This window comes from Salvelinus sp. IW2-2015, linkage group LG28 (genome assembly GCF_002910315.2).
Source record: "Salvelinus sp. IW2-2015 linkage group LG28, ASM291031v2, whole genome shotgun sequence".
Classification (NCBI taxonomy): Eukaryota; Metazoa; Chordata; class Actinopteri; order Salmoniformes; family Salmonidae; genus Salvelinus; species Salvelinus sp. IW2-2015.
In genome coordinates, this window is record NC_036868.1 from 22,271,137 (window position 1) to 22,298,451 (window position 27,315).

The window sequence follows — 27,315 nt, forward strand, 5'->3', positions numbered from 1 at the left end:
TTTGTCCGCGTGTTTCGTTTCATAATGTCGTCTCAGATTATACTCTTTCAGTACCGCCACACTTTCTCCACACAGAAGACACACAGGTTTTCCAGCTACCTCCGTGAACATATACTCCGACTCCCACCTTGTTTGAAACCCCCGGTTCTCAGTGTCCACCTTCCGTTTTGCCATTTTTGATGGGTATCTGAAAGTTAATTTTACTGTGATGCTGACGACTGCTGTGCCAATAAATATTGAAATGAAGCAGCCTACTGCTCGGTGCGTCACCGTTGCATTGTGGGAAATGTAGTATTGGTGCGTGTAAAAGATCTGCGGGCTGCGGTCTGCGGGCCGGTTCTAATAATAAATCAAGATCATCCCAGGGGCCGTAAAAAACCTTCTCGCGGGCCGGATGTGGCCCGCGGGCCTTGACTCTGACATATGTGCTTTAGAGGATGCCTCCGAGAGCTGGGAGCTAGCGCACAGTTGGGCGGGCGGAGGGAGTCCGGTCACCTCTCTCCCGCTCTCAAAGCGGTGTAAACAGTGAACTAGACACCATCTGCACACAGTTTGCCCTTGTACCTCCCTGCAGAGGTCAGTCCAGACATGAACATGCTTCAACAGTCGTTTCCACACGGGGATAGGCAGGGAGATCGCTAGGTTACCACTACAGCAGGCAGAGCACAGCGGCGGCAGAAGGAGGGTGCTCACGTGCTGTTTGATTAAATGTCGCGTCCCAAACCTAGCCAAAGAACTGAATCATATAGACAAGTTAATTGAGACGTTTTCTACTAGTGTAGGCTTGAGGTTTAAAAAGGTGGCACATTTGACAAGTCAGTGGATCAGTTGACGGTATTTCTGCACTGGAAAGTCTCTGCTGCGTTCTGCGCGTTGTTACAGTTCTTTAGTGTGAAACAATGTGTCAGCGTGTGTCAGTGTGGTAACCTTGTGGGATACCTTTGAGAGTAGGCTATGTATCATTCAGTTTCAACATGAGTCAACCTTGAAATAGCCTAATGTTCTTGTTGGATTGGAATCAACATTCTTGAGCATGGTCAACAAAAAATCTAAACTCAGTCTCTCACCACCTAGCCATACATAAAATAGGAATATCTGGGTAGCACCTAAATGTCCAAAATTGGCACTGATATGAATGTCAAGTGGCACACCATAGTGTAACTTCAAATCGCATGCAGTGAGTCAACTAGGCCCCATACCAGACCTGGGCAGAACATTTCTGTATTTTTTTTGTATATTTGAAAATAACAACTTTTCAAATACTCATGGTAGTCGAATATAGTTTTTATAGAGTTTCAACTAAAAAGGTAACTATTTTCTTTTTTTAAATACAGGTCTCAGAATAAAATATTATTTAAGTATTTTGAATACCTCTCAGAAAACCAATTTATATTTGAAGGTATTTGAATATATGCTAGTTATTTGAAAACAAAAATATTTATTTGACGGCTGCCAAATACTACAACAGTTCATTGAATTAGTCTAACAATGGTTTGGAGGGCTTTCAGATATTAATCTTATAATGAAAGTACACCACCATCATTAGAGTAAACCACTTGTGCAGCTTCAAAACGACGAACAAATATATTTTCATAAATGAGTGGCATAAGATAAAATTAACACTGTACATCAAGTTCTTATACATGTGTATTAACTTTGTTGTTACATTGCTTTATAATTGCATAATAATCAAGTTATTACCTAAGTGGAATAAGGAACAGTSACTATTCCTTGTGTACAGTAGTTACAAAAACTCAGCTCATTGCTATGCATTTAAAATGCAATTACCAAAGTATTATGTAATAAATAACTCATAAAATGTTGCTCCAAAACTAATGATTAATGACAGACACAATAACAGTTTAATGTTGTGTTACTGAGAATACTAACAAAATATGTCTATTAAATTTCAGAAGGAAACAATATCCAAAAATGGCACCTTAAATTAAGTACAACCAAGGAAGGTAGAAAATCACCTTAGTTTGTACTCTGAGTAACCTATCCTTTTAAAGATGGTATAGTGCAGAGGTATTCAACTCTTACCCTATGAGGTGAGGAGCCTGCTGGTTTTCTGTTCTACCTGATAATTGCACCCACCTGGTGTCACAGGTCTAAGACATCCCTGATTAGAGGGGAACAGTTAAGAAAATGCAGTGGAACTGGCTTCACAGTCCAGAGTTGAGTTTGAGGGGTATAGTGTTTGGAAAAAAGAGCACTTATGAAGTTGTTTTTGCTAAGCATCCAGCTAGCTGTTTGCAATGGATATCATAACATTAATTGCAGCTTTCAACCTTTTCAGTGGCCTGTTGAAAGAGTCATTTAGAAGTAAAGTGTTAAGCAAATCAAAATATATATTTCAGATTCTTCAAAGTATCCACCCTTTGCCATGAGGACAGCTTTGCACTCTTGGCATTCTCTCAACCAGCTTCATGAGGAATGGTTTTCCAACAATCTTGAAGGAGTTCCCACATATGCTGAACACTTGTTGGCTGCTTTTCCTTCACTCTGCGGTCCAACTCATCTCAAACCATCTCAACTGGGTTGTCGGGTGATTGTGGATGCCAGCCCATCTGATTCAGCACTCCATCACTCTCCTTGGTCAAATAGCCCTTACACAAACTGAAGGAATGTTTTGGGTCATTATCCTGTTTAAAAACAAATGATAGTCCCACTAAGCGCAAACCAGAGGGGATGAAGTATCGCTGCAGAATACAGCGATACTTTCTAGGACACACGTTCCGCTAGCGGAACCCCCGCCCCACAACATTCCACTGAAAAGGCAGCACGGGAAATTCAAAAATATTTTTTTAAATATATAACTTTCACACTAACAAGTCCAATACAGCAAATGAAAGATAAACATCTTGTTAATCTACCCATCGTGTCCGATTTAAAAAATGCTTTACAGCGAAAACACAACATATGATTATGTTAGATCACCGCCAAGTCCAAAAAAAACAGCCATTTTCCCAGCCAAAGATAGGAGTCACAAAAAGCAGAAAGAGATAAAATGAATCACTAACCTTTGATTATCTTCATCAGATGACACTCATAGGACATCATGTTACACAATACATGTATGTTTTGTTCGATAATGTGCATATTTATATCCAAAAATCTCAGTTTACATTGGCGCCATGTTCAGAAATGCCTCCAAAATATCCTGAGAAATTGCAGAGAGCCACATCAAATAACGAGAATTACTCATCTTAAACTTTGATGAAAGATACATGTTTTACATAGAATTAAAGATACACTTGTTCTTAATGCAACCGCTGCAGGTTTTCAAAAAAACTTTACGAAAAAGCACACCATGCAATAATCTGAGAAGGCGCTCATATATAACAACATTTATCCGCCATGTTGGAGTCAACAGAAATATGAAATTACATCATAAATATTCCCTTACCTTTGATGATCTTCATCAGAATGCAGTCCCAGGAATCCTAGTTCGACAATAAATTGTTGTTTTGTTCGATAATGTCCGGTATTTATGTCCAAGTAGCTACTTTTGCTAGCACGTTTAGTAAACATATCCAAACACTCGCGCAGGTCCAGGCGAACTCGGACGAAAACTTCAAAAAGTTATATTACAGGTCGAATAAACTGGTCAAACTAAGTAGAGAATCAATCTTCAGGATGTTGTTATCATATATATCCAAACACGTTCCAATCGGATAATTCCTTCCTGTCTGTAGAAGTAATGGAACGCAAGGCGATATCATGTGGAATGCGCATGACCAGGAACTGGCAATCTGCCAGACCACTGACTCATTCCCCTCTCATCCGGCCCCACATCACAGCATAAGCTTCATTCAACGTTCTACAGACTGTTGACATCTAGTGGAAGGCGTAGGAAGTGCAAACAGATCCATATCTTACTGGGATTTGAACAGGCGATGAGTTGAATATCGACCAGCCTCAGAATTTCCACTTCCTGTTTTGAAGTTTGCCTGCCATATGAGTTCTGTTATACTCACAGACATAATTCAAACAGTTTTAGAAACTTCAGAGTGTTTTCTATCCAATAGTAATAATAATATGCATATATTAGCATCTGGGACAGAGTAGGAGGCAGTTCAATTTGGGCACGCTATTCATCCAAAGTGAAAATGCTGCCCCCTATCCCTAAAGTTAATGCCCTCCTTGCCTGGTCTGTGAGTTTTGGGCAGCCCTCTCTTGGCAGGTTTGTTGTGGTGCCATATTCTTTCCATTCTTTTTATAATGCATTTAATGGTGCTCCGAGGGATGTTCAAAGTTTCTGATATTTTTTTATAACCAAACCCTGATCTGTACTTCCACAACTTTGTCCCTGACCAGTTTGGAGAGCTCCTTGGTCTTCATGGTTCCACTTGCTTGGTGCTGCCCCTTGCTTAGTGGTGTTGCAGACTCTGGGGCCTTTCAGAACAGGTGTATATATAATGAGGTCATGTGACAGATCATGTGACACCTAAATAAAGTCCACCTGTGTGCAATCTAACTAATTACGTGACTTCTGAAGGTAATTGGTTGCACCAGATCTTATTTAAGGGCTTCATAGCAAAGGGTGTGAATACATATGCACGCACCACTTTTCCGTTAAACAATTAATTAAAAAATGAACTTAAACAATTTGGACTATTTTGTGTATGTCCATTAAATTAAATCCAAAAAAAAATCTATTTAAATTACAGGTTGTAATGCAACAAAATAGGAAAAACGCCAAGGGGGATGAATACATTTGCAAGGCACAGTTGAAGGCGGCCAATCCAAAAAAAGTACTTTCCACAAAGCATAGCTAAAACTATAGTTATCCCAAGTCTGCCCAGTAAACATTTGGACTAAAACGTTTCCTAAACCATTGTGCAGTGTCTCCACAAATCCTGTGTAACATTTATTGTACAGAAAAAAAACCTGTGTGTCACAACGCCAAATTCGTTTCACATCAGTTGCACAACTTGAGTATGTACAGGGTCCCAGACCAAAGACTACTCATGCAAATCAATTTCAGCTGTCATAACAAACCACAAAGTAGTTGGCTAAAAGAGACACTATCTTAGTGACATATAGAACACATGCAAGGTTAAAAGAGTATGGTTCCCTTAAATAATATGTTAACTTATATCATATTACTTTACATGCCAACAATAGTAGCAGTTCCTGCGGTCACAGTTGTGTTACATCACTGGAGCTGAGCCATCTGACTCAGCAAAAAAATATAAAAATAACGCAGGATGTTTTTATGACCTTTTAACAGCCAATTAGTATGGGGTGGTAGGTAGCCTAGTGGTTGGAGCGTTGGGCCAGTACCCGAAAGGTTGCTGGATTGAATCCCTGGTAAAAATCTGTCGTTCTGCCCCTGAACAAGAAAATGCAGTGGAACTGGCTTTCCCGGTAGGCTGTCATTGCAAATAAGAATTTGTTCTTAACTGACTTGCCTAGTTTAATAAATGTAAAACATTTTTTTAAAGTAAGTCCACAAAATGAGCATTCTATTGATATATTTTTTCACAATGTCAGTCAGTGTACACATGCACTAAAATGTCTGGCATAAACAAGCAAGTTACATTCCTGAACCAAGTAAATACATCCTATGCGCAAAGGACAACAGTAGAATTACTAAAAAAGTCACTCCTCCTTTGTCGCATTTGCTTGGGATTGTTTCTTTGGGAAGGAGAGAGCGAGAGTGCGAGAGAGAGTGCGAGAGAGAGCGCGAGAGAGAGCGAGAGAGAGCTAACCACAAAGTCATCTAAAGAGGATAAACTACACATCTATAAATAAACCACTGGATTCTCTGTTTGGACACCTGACTAGTGGTGTCTACTTATGCAATAAATGGCAACACTTTTGTTCATCAATCTTCTCTACGGACACGCATAATCAGCTCCAGGAGTAATCCACAGAGCCCAAGCAGAGGAAGTGTTGGAGGGTTTACAAGAAAAAGTCTCTGCCTGGTAGTGCTAACCACTAGGGCATCCTAAGTTTATGAGTCATTAACCAACCAACTGATAGGTCAATAAGGTCGTTATCCAACAATCTCCTGCCGCATACTAGATCCTATAGGCCACAACTGTCTGGGCATTAGGCCTGTGATCCTAGGTAGTGCTCTCCTCACCCCTACATCTCTCTTTCTCACACGCACAACATAACTCGATTTGTCAAGCTCGGACTTGACATACGGATCTTCATATGCATTAGTACATCAACATACCTGAATAGGCTACAATATGTATGTGTATAGTAGATATGTGCATATGGTCTGCACTCTCTGCCAAATTTATGCGATCCAAAGATGTCCCCCCTAGGAAACACACATGCCATGTTCTGTTACAGAATCCAATTTACGGGAGATTCAGAAACAATTATAGTAATGCATGCATTTTATGTTTTATACTGGCGCACCTTTCATAATATTCAACTGGAAAATATAAATGATTAAACCTGCAAGTAACCGATCACGAAGCAGTGACTCATTATTTGTAGATTTTTTTTAATAGATAATTACTCATTGTGTCACCAGACAGACATCATTGGCAGGCATGACATCACACACTCCTCCGTATTTATTTGGACATCGAAGCTAACATTTTTAAATTCAGCTCTACATAAATTGTGATGAATGATTAGTGAGAAAGTTAGAGAATCATACCCCCGCAAAAATGCAAACCACTCCGGTTATTGGTGAGAGGTTATCTTCTGAGGGGTATGATCTTTGACCCTCTAACGTTCTCACTCATCATCACTCATGATTATCGATAACCATGGTCGCATCCACATTAATGTAGAAGTATCGTGAAACATTTTCTATTCTTATTTACAATAAAAGGTGACTTTTAAAATGATAATACATGATTCACCATTCCGTTCCTATTGGCAAAAATGAATATACCCTCAAATAAAAGGTGACAAAGTTGCTGGTCAGGGTCAGGCCTCACATTGAGTATGTTGCCGTGACACCCAGATACCATGTCAACAATGCAAATCCCACTGTTGGCATGTAACAGTTGACGTACCATTCCAAGCTGTGCCTCTCTGTCACATTCCAACCTCCCCTCAACCTCCCCACCACATGGCTGGGTAAGCACACACAGCTCAAGTACAGTGCCTTCAGAAGGTATTCATACCCCTTAACTTATTCCACATTTTGTTTGCGTTACAGCCTGAAATCAAAATTGATTAAATATATTTCTCACCCATCTACACACAATATCCCAAGTGAAAAAATGTTTAGTAATGTTAGCAAATTTATTGAAAATGAAATACAGAAATCTCATTTACAGTTGAAATCGCTAGTTTACATACACCTTAGCCAAATACATTTAAACAATTCCTGACATTTAATCTTAGTAAAAATTCCCTGTCTTAGGTCAGTTGGCCCATTCCTCCTGACAGAGCTGGTGTAACTGAGTCAGGTTTGTAGGCCTCCTTGCTCGCACACACTTTTTCAGTTCTGCCCATACATTTTCTATGGGGTTGAGGTCCGGGCTTTGTGATGGCCACTCCAATTCCTTGACTTTGTTGCCCTTGAGCCACAACTTTGGAAGTATGCTTGGGATCATTGTCCATTTGGAAGACACAGTTGCGACCAAGCTTTAACTTCCTGACTGATGTCTGGATGTTGCCTCAATTGTTCCACATAATTTTCCTACCTCATGATGCAATCTATTTTGTGAGGTGCACCAGTCCCTCCTGCAGCAAAGCACCCCCACAACATGATGCTGCCACTCCCGTGCTTCATGTTGGGATGGTGTTCTTCGGCTTGCAAGCCTCCCCCTTTTTCCTCCAAACATAACGATGGTCATTATGGCCAAACAGTTCTATTTTTGTCAGACCAGAGGACATTTCTCCAAAAAGTACAATCTTTGTCCCCATGTGCAGTTGCAAACCGTAGTCTGGCTTTTTTATTGCGGTTTTGGAGCAGTGGCTTCTTCCTTGCTGAGCGGCCTTTCAGGTTATGTCGATATAGGACTCGTTTTACTATGATACAGATAATTTTGTACCTGTTTCCTCCAGCATCTTCACAAGGTCCTTTGCGGTTATTCTGGGATTTATTTGCAATTTTCGCATCAAAGTACGTTCATCTCTAGGAGACAGAACGTCTCCTTCCTGAGCGGTATGACGGCTGAGTGGTCCCATGGTGTTTATACTTGCGTACTATTGTTTGTACAGATGAGCGTGGTACCTTCAGACGTTTGGAAATTGCTCACAAGGATGAACCAGACTTGTGGAGGTCTACAATTTTTTTTCTGAGGTCTTGGCTGATTTCTTTTGATTTTCCCATGATGTCAAGCAAAGAAGCACTTAGTTTGAAGGTAGGCCTTGAAATACATCTACAGGTAAACCTCCAATTGACTCAAATTATGTCAATTAGCCTATCAGAAGCTTCTAAAGCCATAACATCATTTTCTGGAATTTTCCAAGCTGTTTAAAAGGCACAGTCAACTTAGTGTATGTAAACTTCAGACCCACTGGAATTGTGACAGTGAATTACAAGTGAAATAATCTGTCTGTAAACAATTGTTGGAGAAATTACTTAGGACATCTACTTTGTGCATGACACAACTGACTTGCCAAAACTATAGTTGTTAACAAGAAATTTGTGGAGTGGTTGAAAAACTAGTTTTAATGACACCAACCTAAGTGTATGTAAACTTCCGACTTCAACTGTACATAATAAGTACTCACACCCCTAAGTCAATATTTTGTAGAAAACCTTTGGCGGCGATTACAGCTTTGTCGTCTTGGGTATGTCGATCAGCTCTACACAAGATTGATAAGGTAAGTAAATGCATGTATTTTTCCTCAAATGTAGCCCATATATTCTTTCTTTTTAACAATTAGATCTTTCATTGATTTAAACTAATTGCTAGCTCATCTGTTTTCCTTTCTCTCTTTCTAGAGGCAATCAGTTACAAGGCAAAAATACAGATTTAGGCATTCAATCAAACTGAGGACAGAGAAATGTGTGTGCACCAGACAGGTCAAGGCTTCTTGCATGCATGGTTTTGACAACACCAAAAAATGTTGGGTTGTTTGGATGACCCAATTGCTGGGTTGCAGGCATTGGGTCAATAGTTGGGTTGTTTTCTGTAAATACAGCAAGGTTGGATTGTTGGTGCTGGGTTATTACGAAGGTTGGGTTATGGATATTTGACCCAGCTGATGGGTTAATTTTCCCACCACCAGCGCGTGAAGTCCACCAGAATACTTGGAAGTATTCTAGTTCTAGCTAGTGCGACAGTGACTGACGAGTGGAAAACGGCTAACTTTATTTAGACAGACTGAAGGTGTTTTGGCTTACTGAAAACGGTAAGTAACAAACGTTACGAATTATGTATTTGATGGTCATTCAGGTTCAATATTATCCTATCATAATTAGGTAGCTAGCTAACATTATCTTGAGCGTTTCATTTTCTGTGCTAATATCTCTGGCTGTGGTAACATTAGCTAGCTAACATTAGCCTCGTGACCATGCTCGCGACGAAGTGTTGTCGCAGAACATAACTAAATTAACCTTTTTTGTCGGCGTTTGGCTAGCTAACTATGTCAGTGTATAACGGTAGTTATCTAAAGTTATTACCTACCTTAGTGTGACACTTCTGAAGTTGAGGATGGATGCAAATTCTAACGTTAGAGTTTACCTTAAATTTGATGTAGTCAAGTTAGAGCCAGCTAGCTAAACTATGTTTCTAACATTTCTTGATGTCTCTACTTAAATACAGAGGTCAATGCTAATGAATGGACAGCTTTGTAAAGATACACCGAATGAGGGAACCAGGCACCTTTGATTCCAAAGTTTGAGGGTAAGTAAAACTGTGTAATTCCTTTTTGAGAGTGAAGACAGAGCTTTGGGGGGAGAAAAACAGATTTTCATTGACCCTGTGTAAAACAGCATTCTTCCACATTGTCATCGATAACCTATAATAGAACCTTAATAGATACTAGAAAGACTCAACTTCACCAGAGCCTCTTAGAACCAATCAGACACTTTAGGACTAGATGCATTACATGCACAGATACCATAGTCTATTCTGTCACAGTGACCAACCTGACACACATCACAGGCTAGGAGCAGCTCATGGGCACTTAGGGGTAAAGTGTCTTGCTCAAGGGCACAACGGCAGTATTTAGTATACAGAAATATTGTAGCTAGTAACACTCTGGCTGACGGATCACGCTCTGCAGATTTCCCCGCAGGCAGCTCGGGGTTTCAAATATTGGCCTGCCTTTCTAACCTCGAAGCTAATGCAGCCCCTATTCATTTTGCTCTTTCCGCACTCCCTTGCCTTTGTTCAATCATTTGACCTGGCTTATCAACCATTCCCTCAAAGTATTTCATTTAGAAATATGGGTGAACTATCCCTTAAAATATCCCCCCTAGCGGTTAAGAGCGTTGGGTCAGTAACTGATAGGTTGCTGGTTCAAATCCCCAAACCAGCAAGGCGGCCGTTCAGCCCCTTGAGCAAGGCAGTTAACCCCCAACAACAACTGCTCCCTGGGTGCCAAAGACGTGGATGTCGATTAAAGCTGTTTCAGAGGGGTTGGGTTGAATGCGGAAGACACATTTTGGTTTAATGCATTCAGTTGTGCAACTGATTAGGTATCCCCTTTCCCTTTTACCCTCGTTTGCAGCGGAGGAGATGGAGCAGGAAAGCCTCTTGCTTTGGATGACTTGACTATGGCCTGAAGTTAAAGAAGAACATAAATACCTTACAAGCAGTGAGTGTTCTGTAAACAGCACTTTTTTTTTATACATGAGGGGAGGTCCACGGGACACACACACATGAATACATAGGACTGTGTACACACCAAGCGACATACTGAGCTTGAGCAGTAGCCGGGTCTTGCCAGGTACATGTTGAAAGATTTGGGTATTTTGAAAACAATTTTTTTAAATAAATGTATAATTAATTGAATACTTCGTGCTCACAACAGTCAAATGTGAGACGGCAGCCCACGTGACGCAACATCTGGCCGGCAAACCAGGTTGCGGAGAACCTGAAGGAGACCGCAATCGAGAGGGTTCAGTGGACCAGACCGAATGGGGCCAAGACAGTCTGAGTATCCACATTTGTTAATACAATATTTGCTCAAATATTGTGCTGTTTTTTCCTCTTAGGGTTGACACCTCTCATTGGTTGGATTTTAAAATTAGAAAACAGCATTGGGTGTGGCTACGGTGTGAACATGTGGATCTGAGCAAGTGTGATGTCATACATTTTTGTGGATATGTACTGTATGTAAATGTTAAGTTGTGTATTGTTTTTGTCAATGTATGTTTTGTTAAAAAAAAGAAGTTAAATAACATATTACAGAAAAAGTCATTCATCTGTCACTACAGATTGCTCAGGACTTCTACAATTTAAACCCGGACTGCTCGGGGAAACTGACTAATAGCTGGATCGCGGTTTACAAGGAGAAAAAAAGTTCGCTTCGCCAGCCCAGAGAGAAGCAGGCCCAAGATCTTCTCTTCAAAGTGCAGGTATAGTTTGAAATGACCCTGCTGGTGGTGCCTCAGATGCTAATTTATTTATTCACTAGAAGTTATTCATTTATAAGTTATTCACTAAACATTCTTCTCTCCAGATACACAAGGTGATGTGATGGAAAATGTTATGAAGGGTGAGGGAAATTCCCATCTGACCAAAAGAGGACATGTAATGGATTGCCATGGAACGCCCCGCTGACAGCTGTCTGTAGGCATTCATAAGAGAAGTGTTTACATGGTCTGCAGCCACTGATAATAGCACAACGTGTATATAAAGATATATATGGTGCATAGGAAGTAACAACAGGAGAATCGTTGAAGATGCTCATGAGGTAATAAGGGAGATTACCGAGTGTGTTTGGGAATAGTACTAAGTGAATGTGGATGTGAGAGTTGAAAGAGTGCGTGTGAAAGAGGTGCGTGTCTGAAAGAATACCCCAACCAGTTCTGTAACCTGAGTTTATGTTATCTAGAGTTATTATATATGTATAGGAAGTAGCGGCAAGCTAGTCTTAGGAGAAGGCTGTGAGGGCAGGAGTGAGGGCAGGAGGCCCCACTGACAATTGTCTGTGGGTATTCATAAGAAGTGTCTACGTGGTCTGAGAACCACTGTCTAGTCTTAGGAGAAGGCTAGAGTGAGGCCAGAGGCGCCAGTTATCTGTAGGCATTTATAAGAGAAGAGTCTACGTGGTCGGAGAACCACTGGAACCGTTGAAGATCCATGTGGTGAATACCTAAGAAGTGTGTATGTGTGTCTGCAGCCACTACTAATAGAACATGTGTAACGATAGACTACGTGGTCTGAGAACCACTGATAATAGCACAAGGTGTTATTGTAGGCATTTAGAGTCGTTGATGCACATGAGTGGTGTGGATGTCTGTAGGCATTTATGATCTATAACATTATAAAGGGATTCTGTATAGAGATATGAAAGAAGAGGACTATTCCCAAATATGCTGTTAAATAGAACACTAGAGTGTTTAAATATTTAAACCCCTGTATGAATACAACACTGGTGTAGAGGAGGAATTTGTGATGTAACACTAATGTATAGTGGGTTACTAGAGATAAAGTAACATAATATTGATTATAATGGGTTACTAGAGATCTGATGAAAAATACAATTATAATATACAATTTGCACACCCACACATATGTAAGTTGTGTAAAAAGTATTCTGAGAAATGTTCAGAGCGGTCCCTTTATTGATAAAGACAAGGTTAAAGCATTGTACGGCACTTGACTTACCCCTAACCAATAAAACTATAAACATCCCTAACCAATAAAACTATAAACACTGATGAGATTTCCTCCATCCTGGTAATATATTTTGAAATAAACCCCATACCCTGTTAAATAGACCCAATGATTTTCTGTATTCACCTACTCAACCATTTAACTTGCTAGGTAGAGACTTATTATGGACAGAGCACAATGCCATCTACAGGGGACTGATAGACAGTGCCAGCTCAGTTAATACATATAGATCCCTCCAAAGTATTACGTATGAATGTTAAAATAGTAGTCATTTAATAAATATTGAAGCAGAAAGTGAATATCCAACAGAGATTGGTAATAAAAAATTATCACAACCTTGTATCATGTCGTCATTCTGAACAGTCGTAACCTCCTTGCATCTGCAAAAACCCAATACTTATTATGATTCAATACTAAACAAATTGGTTTAATTATTTATTTACTAGCTAATTAAATAGGAACACAGGATAAACATACACACTCTCTGCACCGGTTATTAACTGACGACTTAATACGCCGAAAACAGGTCCGTAGCGGAATGACGACATGGCTGCTTGTTAAAGACGAGATGGGGAGGGGACAGAGACACTTAACATTGGTACATTCTTAAACTACTCACCTACAGTAACCATTACATTGCACACAAATCGCCACCTGCTTTGAGTAAGAAATCATGAATGTATTTACGTGAAATGCCTGGGATCTCTTTTTTTTTTTTTTTAGGTCACCGTCTGTTCAATGAGTCCAGTCTTTGGAAATAGGTTGAGGTTATTCCTTTGTGCAATGAAGAAGAGCGGCCATCTGGAATCAGTGTAACGTTATGTGTACTGTTTGAGAGTTGCGCAAGACTAGAAAAGTATCGTTAGTTTGTTGTCCTCCTGTATTGAAAACAGATATAGACCCGTCTTCAATTTGATCGATTATTAACGTTTACAAATACCTTAGGTTGTATTACAAAAGTAGTTTGAAATGTTTTGGCAAAGTTTAGAGGAAATTTTTGAGATATTTTGTAGTGACGTTGCGCAAATTGGAAGCTGTTTTTTTCTGGCTCAAACGCGCCAAATAAATTGACATTTTGGACATATATGGACGGAATTAATCGAACAAAAGGACCATTTGTGATGTTTATGGGACATATTGGAGTGCCAACAAAAGAAATTCGTCAAAGGCATGATTTATATTTTATTTCTGCGTTTTGTGTTGCGCCTGCAGGGTTGAAATATGCTACACTGTTTACTGATGTGCTATCATCAGATAATAGCATCTTATGCTGTCGCCGAAAAGCCTTTTTGAAATATGACATGTTGGCTGGATTCACAACGAGTGTAGCTTTAATTTGGTATCTTATGTGTGATTTAATGAAAATTTGATTTTATATCATTTTTATTTTATTTTTTTGGCGCTCTACATTTTCCCTGGCTATTGGCCAAGCGTCCCACATATCCCAGAGAGGTTAAGACAGCTAAACAGCCGTACCAGTGATTGTCCGGGAGGTGAGATTCTCCACCTCGTGTTGAGATTCAAAATTCAAACCATTTTAAACATGCAGCTGCAGCTTCATGCTTTTCTGGTCTAATGTGTTTTTTTAAACACGTAATTTATATATTTTGCTCGAAAGGGGCGGTTCCAGCAGGCTGACATGCTCTCTGACCTCACTTTGGAGCGGTGACTACTCACGGAGCAAAGTTATGAAAACCAATTCTCTCTTATAACTTCTCACATCACATCCCTCACTTAACTTCTCTGGGAAAGGGGGGCAGTATTGAGTAGCTTGGATGAATAAGGTGCCCAGAGTAAACTGCTTGTTACCCAGGCCCAGAAGCTATGATATGCATATAAGTAGTAGATTTGGATAGAAAACACTGAAGTTTTTAAAACTATTAAAATAATGTCTGTGAGTATTACAGAACTCATATGGCAGGCGAAAACCCACTTCCCAAGGCTTCCAGCAGATGTCAACAGTCTTTAGAAAGTTGTATAAGGCTTCTATTGTGGAAGGGGGTCGAATAAGAGCTGTTTCAACAAGTGGACTAGGCTGAGGCCAATGAGTTAACTGTGCAGTCACGCGGGTGCGCCGTTCCATCTTTTTCCTCTAATGAATACGCTATTGTCCGGTTGGAATATTATTGAAAATATATTATAAAAAGAGACTAAGGAAAAGACACTTGTAAACATCATTTGACATGTTTCTACAAACTGTAATGGAACTCTGTCTGGATTTTGCGCTCACGCATTGTGCCTTTGGAATAGTGAACTAAACGCGCGAACAAAACTGAGGTATTTGGACATAAATATGGACGTAACCGAACAAAAACATTTCTTGTGGGAGTCCTGGGAGTGCATTCCGACGAAGATCAACAAAGGTAAGTGAAGATTCTTTTTATTTTACCCCCTTTTCTCCCCAATTTTCGTGGTATCCAATCGCTAGTAATTACTATCTTGTCTCATCGCTACAACTCCCGTACGGGCTCGGGAGAGAYGAAGGTCGAAAGTCATGCGTCCTCCGAAGCACAACCCAACCAAGCCGCACTGCTTCTTAACACAGCGCGCCTCCAACCCGGAAGCCAGCCGCACCAATGTGTCGAAGGAAACACCGTGCACCCGCCCCCCTTGGTTAGCGCGCACTGCGCCCGGCCCGCCACAGGAGTCGCTGGAGCGCAATGAGACAAGAATATCCCTACCGGCCAAACCCTCCCTAACCCGGACCCTCCCTAACCCAATTGTGCGTCGCCCCACGGACCCCCCGGTCGCGGCCGGCTGCGACAGAGCCTGGGCGCGAACCCAGAGACTCTGGTGGCACAGCTAGCGCTGCAATGCAGTGCCCTAGACCACTGCGCCACCCGGGAGGCCCTGGTAAGTGAAGATTTATAATGCTATTTCTGACTTTTGTTGACTCCACAATGTGGCGGGTAACTGTATGGCTTGCTTTTGTGGCTGAACGCTGTACTCAGATTTTTGAATATTGTGCTTTTGCCGTAAAGCTTTTTTGAAATCTGACAGCGGTTGCATTAAGAACAAGTTTCTTTAATTCTATGTAAAACATGTATCTTTCATCAAAGTTTATGATGAGTATTTCTGTTATTTGATGTGGCTCTCTGCAATTTCTCCAAATGTTTTGGAGGCATTTCTGAACATGGCGCCAATGTAAACTGAGGTTTTTGGATATAAATATGAACTTGATCGAACAAAACATACATGTATTGTGTAACATGTTGTCCCGGGAGTGTCATCTGATGAAGAATATCAAAGGTTAGTGATTCATTTGATCTCTATTTCTGCTTTTTGTGACTCCTCTCTTTGTTTGGAAATTCGCTGTATGCTTTCTGTGACTAGTTGCTGACCTAACATAATATGTTCTGCTGTCGCCTAAAAGCTTTTTTGAAATCGAACACTGTGGTTGGATTAACGCGAATTTTATCTTTAAAATGGTGTCTAATACTTGTATGTTTGAGAAATATGAATTATGAGATTTCTGTTGATTGAATTTGGCGCCCTGCAATTTTATTGGCTGTTGGTGAGGGGTTCCGCTAGCGGAACGGGGTTTGTTTTGCTTCAATAACAAATCTCACCAGATTGGGTCTGCTGGATGGTCGCGATTTCTCCCGAAGGATTATCCCTCTGACTCCCCTGACCCTGTAACTCTGTGGTGAGATCGCCAAGATGATAGGGCAGTATAAGCCAATTTGAGGGGGGAAAATTGTGTCGTTATTCTCTTTGACATGTGTCTTATATCATTTTAAAGGTAATCTTGTTGTTAATCCCACCAAAGTGTCCGATTTCAAATAGGCTTTTCAGCGAAAGCACTACAAACGATTGTTAGGTCACCACAAAACCACAATAATCACAGCCATTTTTTCCAGCTAAAGATAGCTTCACAAAAACCAGAAGATATAAAATGAATCACTAACCTTCGATTATTTTTCATCAGATGACACTCATAGGACTTCATGTTACACAATACATGCATGTTTTGTTTGATTAAATTCATATTTATATCAAAAAATCTGAGTTTACATTGAGGCGACAAGATTCACTAAATGCAAAAACATCAAGTGACTTTGCATAGCCCATCGTTTCAACAGAAATACTCATCATAAATATAGATGGTAATACACATTGAATTATAGATATACCTCTCCTTAATGCAACCGCTATGTCAGATTTCAAAAAAAACTTTACGGAAAAAGAAATGCACGCTATAATCTGAGACGGCGCTCAAAAATAGCATACCACAGCTGCAAAGATGGCGTCACCATAAACACAAAAATACATGATAAATATTCCATTACCTTTGATGATCTACATCAGAAAGCACACCAGGAATCCCAGGTCCACAATAAATGTTTGTTTTGTTCGAAAAAATCTGTTATGTCCAAATACCTTCTTTTGTTAGCGCATCTGGTTTACATATCCAAATGCTAATTCTGGTCAGCGATATATCGGACAAAAACTTCAAAATGTGATATTACCGGTCGAAGAAACATTTCAAACTAAGTACTGAATCAATCATTAGGATGTTTTTAACATATAGCTTCAATAAAGTTCCAAACGGAGTATTCGTTCTTGTCTGTGTGAGCAATGGAACGTCAGTGGCTTACATGAAGAAAAAGCATGATCAGGAAATGGCTGCTTGATGGACACCTGACTGATTCTGCTCTCATTCTCTCCCACAACATCATAGAAGTCTCATTGAAATGTCTATTGATGGTTGACATCTAGTGGAACCCCTAGGCAGTGCAACATCATTAATAGCTCAAGTGGATTTCTTTAGGGACTCTGGTGAATACACACAGGCTCAGATTTCTGACTTCCTGTTTTGATTTCAACTCAGGATTTTCCCTGACAATATGAGTTCTGTTAATCTCACAGACATAATTCAAACAGTTTCAGAAACTTTAGAGTGTTTTCTATCCAATACTAATATGCAAATATTAGGAACTATGACTGAGGAGCAGGCCGTTTGATATGGGCACCTTTCATCCAAGCTACTCAATACTGCCCCTTCAGCCATAAGAAGTTAAGTAGGTCTGCACACTGCAAAATGTATAGTACTTTAGATTAGAAATGCATTGAGATACTGATCTTTCATTAACATGCCACTCGTGAAAAAAGCTCCAGCTGAAATGTCTTTGCCAGAATCCATTAATGAAATTGTGTAATGAAGCATATGTTTAACTGTATGAAGCAAAGGTCTTAAGCCATGGTTTTACAAGGGTTGTACAACCCAGAATGAAGGGTTTGAAAGGATGAAGTGTCTGGTTTTGTGTTGATTTCCCTTACTTTAATAGGAGTATAGAACAATTTGATAGAAGCTATAATCTAATGCTTACCTTTATATGAAATGATCGTCACGGATCCCACCCGGTACTATTGTTCATTCTGTTCACCACTTCCAGAAGGTCTACGTCACCGGCTTTCTAGGCTTCACTGAACGGGATTCATTATCGTCAACCCCGGACTGTCTTATCCGATTACACACCTGGTTCCCATTTCCCCTGATTAGTATGTTATATATGTGCCCTCTGTTCCCTCCGTCTTTGTCGGTTATTGTTCCCGTGTCCTTTGGTCGTGTGAGTACCTATGCGTTGGTGCAGCTGTTATGCTACGTCCATTATATATTGTATATCACGGGTATCGTCCATGTCGTTCAATGAGGTTTACCCTCACTCGTTTGGGTACAACCCAGTGTTTTTGTATATGTGTTTGTTTTGTGTGTATTAAAAACCCCTATTGTGTATTCCTGCGCCTGTCTCCAAATCCTTTATACCAGCGTGACAATGATAATTATCACAGATTGAGTGATAAGAGGAAATGTGATGGAACATTTTATGTTTGTGCTTTTCTATTAACCAATTTATGTGTTCATGCAAGTAACTAATTCAACGAAACCTCACTATCAATATCTGCAATTTGGTATTACGCTCAGACCCTTGTTTTGATAATGAAAGATCTCAGTTTCAAGGTCTCAGCTTAGAGAGAAGAAGCTTCGTGAGGTATTGGTCTGTCAAATGCATGACCCAGTATTGGTCGGTCACATGAATGACGCAAATGTTAATTAATTCATTATGAATGATGAATAAGCTAAATCATGCAAATATAACTTGTCTGTATATAAGAGATCTAACAGGACTGCCCCAATAGAGCTCCTGATCGACATGTGTACTTGGTGCATTGAGTTGGTTGGAAACACTCCAGTGCGCTGATAATAAGCAATGATTAATTTAAGATTAACTTTTGATTTCACCTTCATTTAACCAGGTAAGCTAGTTGAGAACAAGTTCTCATTTACAACTGCGACCTGGCCAAGACAAAGCAAAGCAGTGCGACACAAACACCAGAGTTACACATGGAATAAACAAGCGTACAGTCAATAACACTATATAAAAAAATAAAGTCTATATCCAGTGTGTGCAAATGGACACTTCAAGTGCCCCTCTGTAGAATTTCCACAACAGTGACATTGCTTAAAGACTTCTGCCAGTGGTGCTCCCAACACCAGTCTACAAGATAGGCTGGAAGACATTGGCATAGGGCAATTGATGGGATAATTAGAGTATGGCATTTTGTAAACCTTGAATGAAAGGAACAGCATTCCAAAATCTGTTGTGCATTTTCCCACTGGAGATGTTTCTAGCAAACTGACTTTTGCGGTGAAAAGGCTGTGCTTGATGACATAGTGTACATAAAAAAATATTTTACCGTTAAATTCCCATGTACCGAGAAAAAAAAAAAAAAAGTTAAATGGGTTTCCATCATATTTTCAACTCTACTGATGGTTTTGTCACAAACTGTTGCGTCATGTAGCAAATGTGCCCACTCTGGTCTTGACACATGAGCTCTAGTCAACAGCTCATACATACAGTTGTGGTAGGCAATCTACATTATGAGATTATTACGGATAAGAGCGATATTTACATTGTCAAACAACCGCCAAGCATCGATCATCATGTCACCAGAATTAGACCCTCAATATTTATTGTAAAGGAGCATCAAGCTCATCACCTTGCGCTTTCACCACCCTGTGAAGTTCATCATAACTCATTTCATCTGTAGCTAATAAACTGCTGAGTTTCCACTGCCATTTCTCGCATAATTAATTTTAACTACACAAAAAGATCCCACCATGTCGAACGAACAAATTGTCTGTAGGCATTTATAAAATTGCACCAGCATTTCATGTTTCCATCAGCTCTGACTTTTTTCATGCATCAGGTAATTCATCTGCATGAAATGGTTGGATGGAAACATGGTTAATGTTGTGTAAATGAACCTATGAGCTCCAGCCCAAAATGAATGGAAGATGTAGGCATAAAACAGGGATTGGGTGTTGATTGATGTAAATGGCTATAAAATATACAAAATACAATGTGTGATGGCATAGTCAGTGTGCCTCCATGATTTGCACAAGTCCTCATATTCTAAAATCAAATGATTTCACCATCATGGTTGATTAACAGCACCAGGTGGAGGTGTCCAGATCCTACCCATTTGTGTTGACTCTTGGGGACTGCTCACAGGTGTTTACGGTCATTAGTGGATGGGCATTGGAGCAAGGTACACTGCTTGTGGCACTGGATGTGTGCTTCAAGTCCTATTATGTACTTGATAACAACTTTCCCACTGTGCCCCAGCATGGGAACTCCTACAGACCACAGTGTATCGGCTACCAGCAATAGAATAGCTCATATGCGCGCAACCGTCGTACTGTCTTTTTGCCACTGAACAATAGTGGATACTTTTCTGCTCGTGTATGTAGGTGTGAGAAGTGACAGGAGGAAGCACAGCCCTCCGGCTGATGTGTTCCTGTAAATGAATAGATCAATGGCTGGATGAGCCAGAAGTGTCTCGTTTCAATGCGAATATGCTCTTAAGGCACTATTTATAGCTCTGTTAAATGTACTTTTATTTAGTTTCTTTATGCATTTGTGCCTGCTTTTTGCTTACGGTACGGTATTTGTCTCGTTTGCCTTTAGTTCAACTACTGAAGTGCGTTCTGGTACACTTTCATTCTATAACAATTTATTGTAAATACAAATGTTACATTGGGGATTGTGAAAAGTGCTTTATGAATGAAAAACAGTTAAGTAATGAGTCATTAGTCCATGTCCTTAGTAGTGACCTTCAAATGTTTATTTTACACTTGTTCTGTGTAACAATGGTTTTAACTCGACCCAAATGTAGACCATTATTGTATGGCAAAACAGCATGGTGTGTGTGTGTGTGTGTGTGTGCTGTCACCTAAGATAGTTGTAGTGTGTCAGTGAATGTGAATATCTATTGATTATCTCTGGCACTGTCTGATAGATCTGTGTCAATACCACTTAAAAACAGACAGTGTCACACACATGCATGCTTTGTTTTTCTGAGATTGCAATCGGAGTGTTGACATCAATTTCAACTGAGGCGTTAGTCTAATGTTTGGACTTTTCGGTTCATGAAATAATATAAATAAATTCTAAATAACAATCCTATCTTATGTAGTCGTATCTTGTGAATTAATACATATTTAGACAATAGGGCTTTGTTTCAATGTGCTATTTAAAAATATATTCTTGTACATTTTCTGACATGATATATGTTCTGAAATGCAGGCAATAGAAATTCATTATTTGAAATTCAACATTGTATCTTGAGTGTATGTGTAGGACAGGGAGGGGGTGGGATGGTAGAGAAGGCTAAAATATGCACGCAAAATTGAAATTAGAATGACCTCTGGGTCAATCCCCCTACCCAATGTGCTGGGTTTGTCACAACCCAAAACACTGGGTTGTTTTAACCCAGCAATATAGTCTAATTTACCCAGCAGTAGGGTCAAGTGCTCAACCCAAGGTGTTGGGTTTGAAGCACAACCCAAGCCCGCTGGGTTGAATTAACCCAATGCTGTGTTTGCCCAATATTGACCCAGTGATGGGTTGTCAAAATTACCCCACATTTTTTGCACTCTGTCAATGAGGTTAGTATTGTGGAGTAACTGCACTGCTGTTGATCCATCCTCAATGTTCTCCTATCACAGCCATTAAACTCTGTAACTGTTTTAAAGTCACCATTGGCCTTATGGTAAAAACCCTGAGCGGTATCCATCCTCACCGGCAACTGAGTTAGGAAAGACAACTATCTTTTGTAGTGACTGGGTGTATTGATACACCATCGAAAGTAATTAATAACTTCACCATGCTCAAAAGGATATTCAATATCTTTTTTTTTGTTTTTTTACCCATCTACCAATAGGTGCCCTTCTTTGTGAGGCATTGGAAAACCTCCCTGGTCTTTGTGGTTGAATCTGTGTTTGAAATGCACTGCTCCACTGAGAGACCTTACAGATAATTGTATGTGTGGGCTACAGAGATGAGTTAGTCATTTAAAAATCTTGTTAAACACCATTATTGCCCACAGAGTCCATGCAACTTATGTGACTTAAGAAAATTGTTAGTCCTAAACTTAGAGGCTTGCCATAACAATGGGGTTGAATACTTATTGACTCAAGACATTTCAGCTTTTAATTTTCTATGAATTTATAAACATGTTAAAAATATATATAATTCCACTTTGACATGATTGGTTATTGTGTGTAGATCAGTGAAACAAAATCAAAATGTCATCCATTTTAAATTCAGACTGTAACACAACATGGAGAAAGTAAAGGGTGTGAATCATTTCTGGAGGCACTGTAGGTAGGGGTAATGTGGCTAGGCAAAAGGATAGATAATAGACAGGCGCAGCAGCGTATGTGGTGAGTGTGAAAGTGTGTGTGTGTGTGTGTGTGTTTGGCGTCAGTATGCATGTGTGCGCATGTTACGTGTGTGTGGGCGTATGTAGTGTGTGCGTGTGTGTTGGGGTGTCAGTGTAAATAGGTGTGAGTGTGTGGGTAGAGTCCAGTGTGTTCGCATAGAGTCAGTGCAAAAAAAAGGCCCAATGCAGTTAGTCTGGGTAGCCATTTGATAAGCTATTTAGCAGTATTGCTTAGCGATCTTAAGGCTTGTGGGGTAGAAGTTGTTCAGGGTCATTTTGGTTCCAGACTTGTTGCATTTGTATGGCTTGCCATGAAGTAGCAGAGGACAGTCTTGGGTGGCTGGAGTCTTTGAAAATGTTTTGGGACTTCCTCTGAGCTTTGACACCGTCTGGAAGTCCAGGATGGCAGGGAGCTCGGACCCAGTGATGTAGTGGGCCGTACTCACCACTCTGTCGAGCATTGCAGTCGGTTGCCTTGCCGTACCAAGTGGTGATGCAGCCAGTCAAGATGCTCTCAATGGTGCAGCTGTAGAACTTTTTGAGGGACCTTGCCAAATCGCTTCAGCCTCCTGGTACACTCACTCATTCTCTCTACTGGGTTCTGTTCAATAGGGCACCCGACATTTTTAAATGTTTTGCAACAGAAAAGAGAAATGAGCGTTTGCAATAGAGCAATGTTTTGTTTATCACGCTAACGTCGAGACCTTGACAAACTTAAGTGACGAACATGAAAACACTAGACTGATAGTTATAGCTATGTTCAACAAGTACTCAGTGTACCAAACATTAGCAACACCTTCCTAATATTTTCCTTTGCCTCGCTGGCTTGCCATCTTTCACGGTAATCAACCCTCAGTTGACATCTGCGATGTTGTAGACGATAACCATCTGATCACGTGTTGGTTAACTTGCATGAGCTGCACGTGATCGTGTCCACTGCTAGGTAAACAACGAGATTTGATGAAATGTTTCCGTGTAGCCACCTTCACGGAATCGCTTCAGTCCACTTTCTCCCGTTTGGTGGCAAATGAACAAGGCCCTGTATTATTTTTCCTGTTGGCTTGCGAGCAAGAAGCAGAAGCAAGGTCAGGTTCCATTACGCGGTAGCAGCATAATCCTCTGCTTGTGTAATTCCCCTTTTAAAATGCCTTCTGGTGTTTCCCCAAAATGGACAAACCTGCATGACTCGCCACCAAGGGAGGGTGGGCTGGAGAGCAGGCTACGGCTTCTCACCGCCACACGTCCCTGGCTCTGGCACTCACCCCTTAAATCAATTATCCCAACACTACAGCCTCTACTGTACCTTATTTTCTCCAGCCCCGTCTCTCTCGCAGACACACACATATGTATATATACACACACAAATACCTACATATATACAGCGCCTTCGCAAAGTATTCAGACACCTTGACTTTTTCCACATTGTTACGTTACAGCCTTATTCTGAAATTGATTTAATCAAATAAAACATCTCAGCAATACACACAATCTCCATCCCCATAATTGATAAAGCAAACAGGTTTGTAGAAATGTTTGCAAATGTATTAATTAATAAACCGAAATACGTTATTTACGTAACTATTCACACCCTTTGCTATGAGACTCGAAATTGAGCTCAAGTGCATCCTATTTCCATTGGTCACCCTTGAGATGTTTCTACAACTTGGAGTCCACCTGCGGTAAATTCAATCGATTGGACATGATTTGGAAAGGCACACACCTGTCTAGAGAAGGTTCAACAGTTGACAGTGTATGTCAGAGTAAAAACCAAGCCATGAGGTCGAAGGAATTGTCCGTAGAGCTCAGAGACAGGATTGTGTCGAGGAACAGATCTGGGAGAGGGTACAAGATGCTCTGGTCTGATGAAACCAAGATTGAACTCTTTGGCCTGTTAAGGAGTCTTATGGCTTGGGGGTAGAAGCTGTTAAGAAGCCTCTTGGACCTAGACTTGGCACTCTGGTACTGCTTACTGTGCGGTAGCAGAGAGAACAGTCTATGACTAGGGTGGCTGGAGTCTTTGACAATTTTTAGGGCCTCCCTCTGACACCGCCTGGTATAGAGGTCCTGGATGGCAGGAAGCTTGGCCCCAGTGATGTACTGGACCGCTCGCACAACCCTCTGTAGTGCCTTGCTGTCGGAGGCCGAGCAGTTGCCATACCAGGCAGAGATGCAACCAATCAGGATGCTCTCGATGGTGCAACTGTAGAACCTTTTGAGGATCTGAGGACCCATGCCAAATCTTTTCAGTCTCCTGAGGGGGAATAGGCTTTGTCGTGACCTCTTCACGACTGTCTTGGTGTGTTTGGACCATGATAGTTTGTTGGTGATGTGGACAACAAGGAACTTGAAGCTCTCCACTTGCAATTAACAAGTGTGCCTTGTTAAAAGCTAATTTGTGGAATTTCAAATCAAATGAATTTTTCCCTTAGTGCGTTTGAGCCAATCAGTTGTGTTGTGACAAGGTAGGGTTGGTATACAGAAGATAGCCCTATTTGAAAAAAGCCCAAAGCCCCTATTATGGCAATAACAGCTCAAATAAGCTTAGAGAAATTACAGTCCATCAGTACTTTAAGACATGAAGGTCAGTCAATACGGAATATTTCAAGAACTTTTAAAGTTTCGTCAAGTGCAATCGCAAAAACCATCAAGCGCTATGATGAAACAGGCTCTCATGAGGACCGCCACAGGAAAGGAAGATCCAGAGTTACCTCTGCTGCAGAGGATAAGTTCATTAGAGTTACCAGTCTCAGAAATCAGCAATTAACTGCACCTCAGATTGCAGCACAAATAAATGCTTCATAGAGTTCAAGTAACAGACACATCTCAACATCAACTGTTCATAGGAGACTGCATGAATCAGGCCTTCATGGTCAAATTGCTGCAAAGAAACCATTACTAAAAGGTCACCAATAAGAAGAAGAGACTTGCTTGGGCCAAGAAACATGAGCAATGGACATTAGCCCGGTGGAAATCTGTCCTTCGTTCTGTGCATCAAAGCTGGGACTGAGGAGACTGAAAAACAGCTTCTATTTCAAGGCCATCACTGTCAAATGACCATCACTAGCACAGAGGCTGCAGCCTAAATACAGACTTGAAATCACTGGCCACTTTAATAAATGGCACACTAGACACTTTAATAATGTTTACATATCTTGCATTACTCATCTCATATGTACAGTTGAAGTCGGAAGTTTACATACACTTAGGTTGGAGTCATTAAAACTCGTTTTTCAACCACTCCACAAATTTCTTGTTAACAAACTATAGTTTGGCAAGTCGGCTAGGACATCTATTTTGTGGATGACACAAGTCATTTTCACAACAATTGTTAAGACAGATTATTTCACTGTATCACAAGTCCAGTGGGTCAGAAGTTTACACACAGTAAGTTGAATGTGCCGTTAAACAGCTAGGAAAATTCCAGAAAATGTCATGGCTTTAGAAGCTTCTGATAAATGATGTCAATTAGCCTGAGTCAATTGGAAGTATACCTGTGGATGTATTTCAAGGCCTACCTTCAAACTCAGTGCCTCTTTGCTTGACATCATGGGAAAATCAAAAGGAATCAGCCAAGACCTCAGAAAGAAAGAAAAAGACCTCCACAAGTCTGGTTCATCCTTGGGTGCAATTTCCAAACACCTGAAGGTACCATGTTCATCTGTACAAACAATAATATGCTAGTATAAACACCATGGGACCACGCAGCCGTCATTCCGCTCAGGTAGGAGACGCGTTCTGTCTCCTAGAGATGAATGTAGTTTAGTGCGAAAACTGCAAATCAATCACAGAACAACAGCAAAGGACCTAGTGAAGATGCTGGAGGAAACAGGTACAAAAGTATCTATATCCACAGTAAAACAAGTTATTTTTCGACATAACCTGAAAGGCCACTCAGCAAGGAAGAAGCAACTGCTCCAAAACCGGCAAAAAAAAGCCAGACTACGATTTGCAACTGCAAATGGGGACAAAGATCGTACTTTTTGGAGAAATGTCCTCTGGTCTGATGAAACAAAAATAGAACTGTTTGGCCATAATGACCATAGTTATGTTTGGAGGAAAAAAGGGGATGCTTGCAAGCCGAAGAACACCATCCCAACCGTGAAGCACGGAGGTGGCAGCATCATGTTGTGGGGGTGCTTTGCTGCAGGAGGGACTGGTGCGCTTCACAAAATAGATGGCATCATGAGGAAGGAAACGTATGTGGATATATTGAAGCAACATCTCAAGACATCAGTCAGGAAGTTAAAGCTTGGTCACAAATGAACAATGACCCCAAGCATAGTTCCAAAGTTGTGACAAAATGGCTTAAGGACAACAAAGTCAAGGTATTGGATTTGCCATCACAAAGCCCTGACCTCAATCCTATAGAAAATTTGTGGGTAGAACTGAAAAAACATGTGCGAGTGTAACAGTATAGCTTCCGGCCCTCTCCTCGCCCCAACCTGGGCTCAAACCAGGGACCCTCTGCACACATCAACCACAGTCACCCACGAAGCATCGTTACCCATCGCGCCACAAAAGCCGCGGCTCTTGCAGAGCAAGGGGAACAACTAATTCTTGGTCTCAGAACGAGTGACGTCACCGATTGAAACACTATTAGCGCGCACCACCGCTAACTAGCTAGCCATTTCACATCGGCCACATGAGCAAAGTGGCCTACAAACATGACTCAACTCACCAACTTAATGTGGGAAGCTTGTGGAAGGCTACTCGAAACGTTTGACCCAAGTTAAACAATTTAAAGGCAATGCTACCAAATACTAATTTAATGTATATAAACTTCTGAACCACTGGGAATGTGATGAAAGAAATAAAAGCTGAAATAAAGAATTCTCTCTACTATTATTCTGACATTTCACAT

The 27,315-nt window shown here is 40.6% G+C and overlaps 1 long non-coding RNA gene and 1 pseudogene across 1 annotated transcript; one reads left to right on the forward strand and one right to left on the reverse strand.

The window, feature by feature from the left end:
• LOC111954673 (sodium/potassium/calcium exchanger 4-like) overlaps nt 1-27,315 on the reverse strand; it is an 82,351-nt pseudogene that overhangs the window by 39,088 nt on the left and 15,948 nt on the right.
• LOC111954675 (uncharacterized) lies at nt 8,994-13,060 on the forward strand. The gene is made up of 5 exons (XR_002876015.3): nt 8,994-9,288; nt 9,702-9,782; nt 10,612-10,698; nt 10,915-11,461; nt 11,566-13,060. It is a non-coding gene; the product is annotated as an uncharacterized lncRNA (long non-coding RNA).